This window comes from Ascaphus truei, unplaced genomic scaffold (genome assembly GCF_040206685.1).
Source record: "Ascaphus truei isolate aAscTru1 unplaced genomic scaffold, aAscTru1.hap1 HAP1_SCAFFOLD_437, whole genome shotgun sequence".
In the NCBI taxonomy this organism is placed as follows: Eukaryota; Metazoa; Chordata; class Amphibia; order Anura; family Ascaphidae; genus Ascaphus; species Ascaphus truei.
This window is the reverse complement of record NW_027456768.1, coordinates 309,104-318,755: the sequence shown is the minus strand read 5'-3', so window position 1 is coordinate 318,755 and position 9,652 is coordinate 309,104.

Below are 9,652 nucleotides of genomic sequence, written 5' to 3'. Positions count from 1 at the left end.
GGACGAACTAGGTCTCCCAATAGACCTGGAAAACTGGGAGGACATTTGGGAGCAAGCCCCTAAAACCTCAATTTGTACGACGATAAAAGAAAACATCTATAAAATTATATTCCAGTGGTACCTGACCCCGACTAGGCTGAGCCAGGTCTACCCCGGCACACCGGACCTGTGCTGGAGGGGATGTGGTCAAAAGGGAGACATGGCCCACATTTGGTGGTCATGTCCGGAGATCCAGAAGTTCTGGACCAAGATCCAGACACTTATCTACGAGATCACTGGAATCCCTCTCCCCCTGACCATGGTGCTGAACAAACCCATAGATGACCTCCCCCCACCGATGTCCCGGCTGATCAGGGCCATGTTGACAGCGGCCAGATGCTCTATAGCGGCAGCCTGGAAACAGATTAAGGCCCCCTCGAGAACCACAGTAGTGAGAAGGGTTAACGAGGTCATGACTATGGAGAAGCTTACGGCCATGCTCCAAAAGAAAATGCCCCAGTTCTGGAACACATGGGACCCCTGGATTGAGAGATAAACCCCCAAAAAGTCAAAGCACCTAGGTCTAGCAGCCACCCCCAAACAATTGGAGAGCTACACCGGGATACCTCTGGGCAAGCCCACATACCCCCCTCCACTTCTTTCCCCCCCCCCCTCCCATGTTTGTCTCCTCCTCCCCCCCCCCTCCTCTTCCCCGTACTGTTTTTCCTACTGAAAAAGGAAAACTGTTATTGGTCCTTCTCTGGAAATAATGAACACAAATGTTGTGGGCCCACGACACTACTGTATGTAAATTTATCTGTGACTGTGACCAATAAAAAAATTGTTACAAAAAAAAAGTATCTTAGCAATATCCTGAGCAGGAAGAAAGGAAATGCAATTTGGCAAAAACTGAGTGCATTTAGGAATTATATTTCAGCAAAAGGCTGACTACAGAATCTTAACTAGTTATGATCAGACAAAATGGAAGCTTAACACAAATGCAGATTCTGGCCTGACATACTAGTCCTAACAATTCCCTCCTTTTTGTTCTCTAAAAGAACAAATACCCTTACTAGGTACTCTTCTCTATGACTATGGCCTTATGGGGACCAATAGTATCATAGACTCTGTTCATGGCCACATATGAATTATTAGTTGCATACATGGCGTGAGATGAAACTGAAGGTTTCCTTGAGACAAATGAAAGCATTGCACACTTAGCACAGTGAAAAATAACAAAAATTGCTGTGATTATGCTAATAACTACAATAAAACCGTAGAGAATTTTCATACCCAATTCTCCGATCCAACTAGTGAGTCCTGACATCCAATTTAAGCTAAGGCCTGAGGATTCTTTACGAATCCTAGCCTGAATTTCCTTTAGCTTATCCATATCTTGATGAATAGCGCCAGACTCATCCTCAATATAGGCACAGCACTTCTGTCCTACAAGTTTACAAACACCTCCTTGTGAGGCTAGCAGATAATCAAGAGCCTTCTATTCTGTAATGATACTGTTCGGATCTGCTCTTGTTCATTAGTCAAACGGATAATAGCATCACTTGTCTGATTAAGAGCATCATAAATATTTATCATAAGATCACTTAATTTAGAATAGAGATCCAAAACACCTAAACTAGGTATATAAACCCTAGCCGCAATGCGGGTTGGACTAATGGTCCTGGTCAGATCTTTTCGATTTCTCAGCCTCCCTTGGGGTAACGTGTCAGATACATAGAAAGTGGGAAGGATGAAACCCAGGTAACAAAGGTCAGTGTGATTGCAGGGTACAATCTTAGTGGCCCACATGCCACACAACCAATAGAGATATATATATATATATATATCATTAAATATTTCTATAGATTAGAAAATGGCTTACATCTCAATATGTCACATAATTTAAGGGTCAGCTATTTGTGAGAATTGGTGGGGGCTAATTTGTGCTAAGAGCGACTGCACAAACATTCTTCTTGCATCCATAACTTTCAAGTTCCGTTCTCCAGTACTCCCAGCAACACTCCTGCACTGGAGTTGCCAGAGCCAATGCAATTGGGGGTACAACGCATCCGCACACCGATATGGCAGTTCCGCCACGCTGGGGGATTGTGTTTCTACTGCGGATCCATGGAACATCTGGTTCGGGAGTGTCCACTGCGTCCGGGACGGGAACACCCAGTGAGTACAGAGGGGCTCTCTCTGGGTGTAATGTCTCCACATCCCCTTTCTAAAGGTGAACTCTCTAAGAAACTTACATTTCCAGTCTCCCTTTCAGGCGATAAGTTCAAGACTTCTACCGCCGCTTTCATTGACTCTGGAGCTGGAGGAAACTTTGTGGATCTTGAATTCACCAGGTTAAACCGCATACCACTCGTGAGAAAGAAGGTTCCCATCGCACTCGTCGGTATGGATGGACGTCCTCTTACCCCGGCCCACATCTCCTTAGAGACGGCTCCCTTGCTTCTGTCCTCACATCTGCACAAGGAGATCTTAGTTCCCGATGCCATTCACGCTCCTGGGATACCCATCACCCTTGGTCTTCCTTGGCTACAGCTTATCAATCCTCTCATTGACTGGACTTCCTCTGCCCCCATTTCCTGGAGGCCGAGGTCAGGCGAGACTCATCAACTGCTGGCCAATACCTCTGTTCCCGAAGTTATTCTACCTTCCGTTTACCATCAATTCCGGGACGTTTTCAATAAGGTACAGTCAGACCTCTTGCCGCCACACAGGACTTACGATTGTCCGATCGATCTAGTTCCAGGTTACTCCCTACCCAAGTCCAAGACCTACCCCTTGTCGTTACCAGAATCTCACACTATGGATGAATATATCCAGGAGAATCTCAAGAAAGGCTTTATTCGTCACTCCAATTCCCCAGCAGGGGCTGGGTTTTTCTTCGTCAAGAAAAAGGACGGGTCGTTGAGGCCTTGCATCGACTACAGGGGTTTAAACCACATCACTATTAAAAATCGTTACCCCCTTCCCCTTATTACCGAACTGTTCGATAAATTACAGGGGGCCAAGATTTTTTCCAAGTCTGATCTACGTGGTGCCTATAACCTGGTGCGCATCAGGAAGGGGGATGAATGGAAGACGGCCTTCAACACGCGTAGTGGACACTACGAATATCTAGTAATGCCTTTCGGCTTATGTAATGCTCCCGCTGTCTTCCAGGATTTCATCAACGACGTCTTTCGTAAGGTATTCAATATTTTTGTTATTGTATACTTGGATGATATCCTGATTTTTTCCAAAGATCTCCAGGACCATATACGCCACACCTCCTACGTCCTTTCCCGTCTCCGTGAACACCATTTGTACGCCAAGCTGGAGAAGTGCACCTTTCATACGACCTCTTCTCCGTTCCTGGGGTATATCATTTCCGATGAGGGGTTTATGATGGACTCCGGTAAACTTCAAGCAGTCACTGAATGGCCAAGACCCAACTCTCTCAAGGCCATACAACGTTTTTTAGGGTTCGCTAATTACTATCGTAAGTTTATACGGAGTTTTTCCACCATTGTGGCACCCCTCACTGCGCTCACCAAAAAAGGAGCTGATCCTTCTGCTTGGTCATCCGAGGCCATCTCCGCCTTCGAGACACTCAAGGAAGCGTTTATATCCGCACCTATTCTCCGTCATCCCAACATCGAACTTCCCTTCGTCCTGGAGGTCGACGCTTCTGATTGCGGCGCTGGTGCCATTCTCTCCCAGAGACCCACGCCCCAAGATAAGTTACATCCCTGTGCATATTTTTCCAAGAAATTCTCGTCTGCCGAGAGGAATTATGACGTGGGTAACAGGGAACTTCTGGCCGTGAAGATGGCTCTTCAAGAGTGGATACACCTGCTGGAGGGGTCAAAAGAGCCGTTTACTATTCTCACGGACCACAAGAACCTTCTTTACATAGAGAACGCTCGACGCCTTGGTCCACGACAGGCTCGTTGGGCTCTTTTTTTTTCTCGATTCGATTTTACCTGTCCTATATCCCCGGGACCAAGAACGTAAAGGCAGACGCACTCTCCCGTATACATTCTTCTGAAGAGAGGCCAGAGGAATCGTTGGAGACTATCCTTCCACATGAGAGGATTCTCGCCACGTCTACTTTCAAGAATCTTGACAAGATTTTGCACTCCCAGAGACGCATTCCCAAGGACTTGGTCGTTCCCGACAACAAACTCTTTGTACCATCCAAATTTGTTCCAGAGGTCCTGTCTTGGGGTCACTCCTCTAAATCTGCATGTCATCTAGGTTTTAAGAAGACTACTGATCTCATTCGTTGGAATTTCTGGTGGCCAAGGATGTCTCAAGATATTCTGGAGTTTACCCGCGCATGCCCCACGTGCGCTCAAAGCAAGACTCTCCGTCAAAAGCCTCAGGGTTTTCTGTTACCACTTCCTGTTCCGACCGCCCCTGGTCCCACATTTCTATGGACTTCATCGTGGAGTTGCCCAGGTCCAGAGGAATGAACACTATCTTGGTGGTCGTGGACAGGTTCTCGAAGATGTCCCATTTCATTCCACTTAAAGGATTACCCACCTCCCCCGCCCTTGCTGATATCTTTACGGAGCAGATTTTCCGGATTCATGGGATCCCTTCGTCCATTGTGTCTGACAGAGGTTCTCAGTTCGTATCCAAATTTTGGAGAGCTTTCACGAAGAGATTGGGCATCTCTTCTTCCTTCTCTTCCGCCTATCATCCTCAGTCCAATGGACAAATGGAGAGAATCAATCAATCCCTGGAGAAGTACCTGAGATGTTTTATATTCGATTTCCAGGATGATTGGGCTCAACTCCTCTCTTGAGCAGAGTATGCCATCAATTCTGCAAAAAACGAGTCCACCCGGGAGTCACCCTTCTTTATAAATTATGGGTTCCACCCTCCCTGTCTTCCCATCCCCAACATTTCTTCTGGAGTACCAGCCGTAGATGAACGCATTTCTTCCCTCCAAACCGCATGGTCCAGGATTCAGTCTACCCTTCTCAACTCCTCCCGCAGATCGAAATTACAGGCCGATCGTCGTCATCGTTCGGCGCCCAGTTACAAACCAGGGGATTTGGTATGGCTCTCCTCTAGGAATATCCACCTCAAGGTACCATCTCCTAAACTGGCACCTAAGTTCCTGAGACCCTTCCCTATTTGTGAACAAATCAATCCTGTGGCATTCCGGCTCCAACTACAACCGAGTATGAAGATTCCCAATGTCTTTCATGTGTCTCTCTTAAAACCATTTATCTCCAGTCACTTCTTTCCGAATCAGACTCGTAAACCGGATCCCATTACGGTACAAAATAACGAGGAATACGATGTTCACTCTCTTTTGGATTCTCGCCTATCCAGGGGTCAGCTCCAATTCTTGGTGCAGTGTAAGGGCTTTGGCCCTGAAGAGAGATCCTGGGTACCTTCAAAGGATATTCATGCCCCGGCCCTTCTTAAGTCCTTCAGGAAGAAGTTTCCAGAGAAACCGTTCTTGGACCGTCCTGAGGCCGTTCATGAAGGGGGGGGTACTGTCAGGAATCGGCGTTCTCCTCGCTTACCACACAGAGCACCCCCTCTCCGTAGGGAGCCCCTGGACCCACAAAACTATCCTGCCTTACCGTCCTCCACGGCTCCTCGCCCCTGCCGCCGTCGCGGGATCACTCCCCTCGGCGATTCCTTTGCTCAGCGCCGGGCGCGCCCACGCCCTCCTGCACGCACACCTACATACACGCCAGCCTCAGACGTTATGTGCATGCATTCCCAGCTTACAGAGCACACGCCTAACAGAGCACTTTTAACCACTGCTCCTGCAGTGAGGCGTCGCCCCCAAGCATCACACAGTTCCATGCAAATCAATGATTACACTCAGCTCGGCTGTAACACCTCCCTCCTATCAGGGAGGACTCCTTGCAGTCCTCCAGGCCTGCCCCCTTTTGCCATTGGCCTGCCCAGCTTTATTATGCCTGTGCTTCCCATCACTCGTCGCTCGACATAGTTCTGTATGGAAGCATTTGACTACTCTCTCAGTGACTCCTCAGGTATTGACGCGGATTGGACGACTACCCCCTCTGGCTCTCGACTTCGGCTCTACTTGGACTTTGTGACTTCTGGCATCCCTGTAACACGGCTTATACCTTCGGTCATCCGCAACTCTCCTATCCCTGATCTTGGCAACAGCAAATACTACTCCTCCTCTACTACCGGTACCGGCAAGTATTGTCTTCATTACTATACCTGGCCTGGCAACACTAACACCACAATCCGGACGCGCTCCCTTTGCTGCGGGTGCGTGTATCCCTACGTCCCACCTCAGCACAGGGGACGGGTCTGGTCTGTGGGCAGCACCGGCGTAACAGTTGAGGCCTGGACTTTTTTGCCTATGACCTTTCTCCCTTGATGATTAGTGGTCAGAGAGTATTGTGTCCATCAAAACACTTATTTGCAGGTGCTATGTCTTTGTCTTTATTAGCTGTTTGTGCCTAGGCTGGCACTATTTTGACGTGCGTGATGTGTATCCATGATGATAAGAAATTTTTACTGCAATGCTGGTGGTGAGTAGTATTTAAATGGCCTTTTCATCTGGGATGAAGAGCGTGCTTGCGTAGAAAATGCTTGACCATTAACCCGTCTCGCGTAGGTGCACTTTCAGCTTTAACCTGTGCCTAGAGAGACTCAAAATATATATTAGTTGCATGCAATACTTATTAATTGTTTTATTACCAATAACATGGTCCTTAATTCGTTACTTTGAACTACTGACGGTCATAACTCATCCCATAAGTGTCTTCTAGGGAGAGAATTTATACCTAGAAATAAATTCTTGTATTAATATGGTTACTACTATTATTAGCATCCACAATATTAAACAGAGATATTCCCTATTAACGCTCCTCAAATTTTAAACTAAGCAACCAATATGGACTTGACTTTGCTACAATCCAAGTTCCTAAAACTTGGTACCTCAGCCTATGCCAAACCAATTGCTTCCATAATCAACTCTATCCTGTCTGCAGGCCATATCCCTAAGACCTGGAAAACTGCTAGAGTTGTCCCAATCTTCAAAAATGGGGACAAAAACACTGTCTCAAACTACAAATCAATCTCTCTTCTCCCAATACACACTTACTCTCATTCATACCTAACTGCAATCTGCCATTTTCTCTGATGCAAATGGTGTCAACCTTATAGTCATTTAATACTAACTAACCTTAAAACTCGCCTCACAAATCAAGCATCCCAACAGCCTGCACTCATGGCTATTGTCCCACACCCACAGTCACTCCTGGCTTTCACCTCAAACACTCCACTGTAACTATTCTGCTTAAAAAAAAAAAAGTGAAATGCCCTGTATATAATACTAGCTGAGAGACCCGGCGTTGCCCGGGATGTAAATGCGTAATAGGTCGTATTATTTATAAATCGTGGACCAATAGATGACTATTTGTTGTAAAGGTTGGATAATAATGTTGAAAAGAAAGATGGAAGAAAATGTAATACGATGTTGTATAAAAATGGTTTATTGTAAACACACCGCAGTACAATGTATATTTTGGTGACATAAGTGATGTGAAAATGTGAGGCGTGTGTCCTGCTAGGGTGTGAGCGTGTGTGAGGCGGCAGGTGGGTGTTCAGTACGGGTGGCGCATGGGTAGTGAGTGCTGGCTGTGGGTCGGGGTCCTGCTAGGGTGTGAGGCGGCGGGTGTGTGGCGAGCGCGGGTGACAGCTGGTCAGTGATATTGTTGCGTAGGGGCAGGATGCGCCAGGTGTGTGTCGAGTGTGTGGGGTGGGTGAGAGGCGGCGGGTGTGTGTCGAGTGTGGCAGGTCTGTTTAGTGCGTGCGGCGGCTGTGTGGCGCGGGGATGTGAGCGGTGGGCGGGTGAAAGGCAGAAGTGCGGGTGGGCGAAAGGCAGAGGCGGGAGGGCGGACGAAAGGCGTTGAAGGAGGTGAGGTCGGAGGGGTGGTGGGGGGTGGTGAGGGGAGGTGAAGGGGGGCGGAGGGGAGGTCGGAGGGGAGGTGAGGATGGGTGGTGAGGGGGGGTGGTGGGGGATGGTGAGGGGAGGTGAAGGGGGGGCGGAGGGGAGGTGAAGGGGGGGTGAGGGGAGGTGAAGGGGGAGAGGTGAAGGGGGGTGAAGGGGGTTGCCAGGAGGTGAAGGGAGGGGGGGGGGTGACAGGAGGTGAAGGGAGGGGGGGGTGACAGGAGGGGGGTGACAGGAGGCGAAGGGGGGGTGGTGACAGGAGGTGAAGGGGTGTGAAGGGAGGAAGGGGGAGGTGGAGGAGAGGAAGGGGGAAGAGGGAGGTGGGGAAGGGGGGAGGAGAAGGGGGGAGGAGAAGGGGGGAGGGGGGGGAAAGGGTGAAGTGGGGAGGTGGGGGAAAGGGTGAAGGGGGGGAGGTAAGGGGGGAGGGGTGAAGGGGGTAAAGGTGGGGGAGGGGAAAAAGGGGGAAAGGTGGGGGAGGAGGGAAAGGGGGGAAAGAGGGGTGGAGGGGGGAAAGGGGGTGGAGGGGGGGAAGAGGGGAGAGGGGGGAGGTGGAGGAGGGGAAGTGGGGAGGTGAGGAGGGTAAGGGGGGAGGTGAGGAGGGGAAGGGGGGAGGTGGAGGAGGGGAAGGGGGGAGGTGTAGGAAGGGAAGGGGGGAGGTGGAGGAGGGGGGAGGTGGAGGAGGGGGGAGGTGGAGGAGGGGAAGGGGGGAGATGGAGGAGGGGAAGGGGGGAGATGGAGGAGGGGAAGGGGGGAGGTGGTGGGAAGGGGGGAAGAGGGGGGAGGTGGTGGGAAGGGGGGAGGTGGTGGGAAGGGGGGAGGTGGTGGGAAGGGGGGAGGAGGTGGGAGGTGGGAAGGGGGGGAGGTGGTGGGAAGGGGGGGAGGTGGTGGGAAGGGGGGGAGGTGGTGGGAAGGGAGGGGAGGTGGGAAGGGGGGGAGGTGGTGGGAAGGGGGTGGGAAGGTGGGAAGGGGGGGAGGTGGTGGGAAGGTGGGAAGGGGGGGGGGCGGTGGAAAGGGGGGGAGGTGGTGGGAAGAGGGGGGAGGTGGTGGGAAGGGGGGGAGGTGGTGGGAGGTTGTAAGGGGGAGTGAAGGGAAGGTGAAGGGGGGTGAAGGTGGGGGTGAAGGTGGGGTGGAGGGGAGGTGAAGGGGGGGGGTGGAGGGGAGGTGAAGCGGAGGTGAAGGGGGAGGTGGAGGGGAGGTTAAGGGGGGGTGGAGGGAAGGTTAAGGGGGGGGTGAAGGGGAGGTGATGTGGAAGGGAGGGGAAGTGTAGTGAGGGGTGGGTGAGGGGAGGTGGAGGGGGGGTGGAGGGGAGGTGGAGGGGATGTGGAAGGGAGGGGAAGTGTAGTGAGGGGTGGGTGAGGGGAGGTGAAGGCCGCTCACTCACCCGTCCGGCAGCTCCCACGTGGATCTGAGGCGGGAGGCAGCGTGTTGTGGCCGCTCCCCCGCTGACTGTAACGGCGCCGGGGGGGGTGGAGGGGAAGTGAGTGAGGGGAGGTGATGACTCCGCTCCCCCGCTGACTGTAACGGCGCCGGGGGGGGTCGAGGGGAAGTGAGTGAGGGGAGGTGATCACTCCGCTCCCCCGCTGAGTGCAGCGGCGCCGGGGGGGTGGAGGGGAAGTGAGTGAGGGGAGGTGATCACTCCGCTCCCCCGCTGAGTGTAGCGGCGCCGGGGTGGGGGGGTGGAGGGGAATTGAGTGAGGGGAAGTGAGTGAGGGGAGG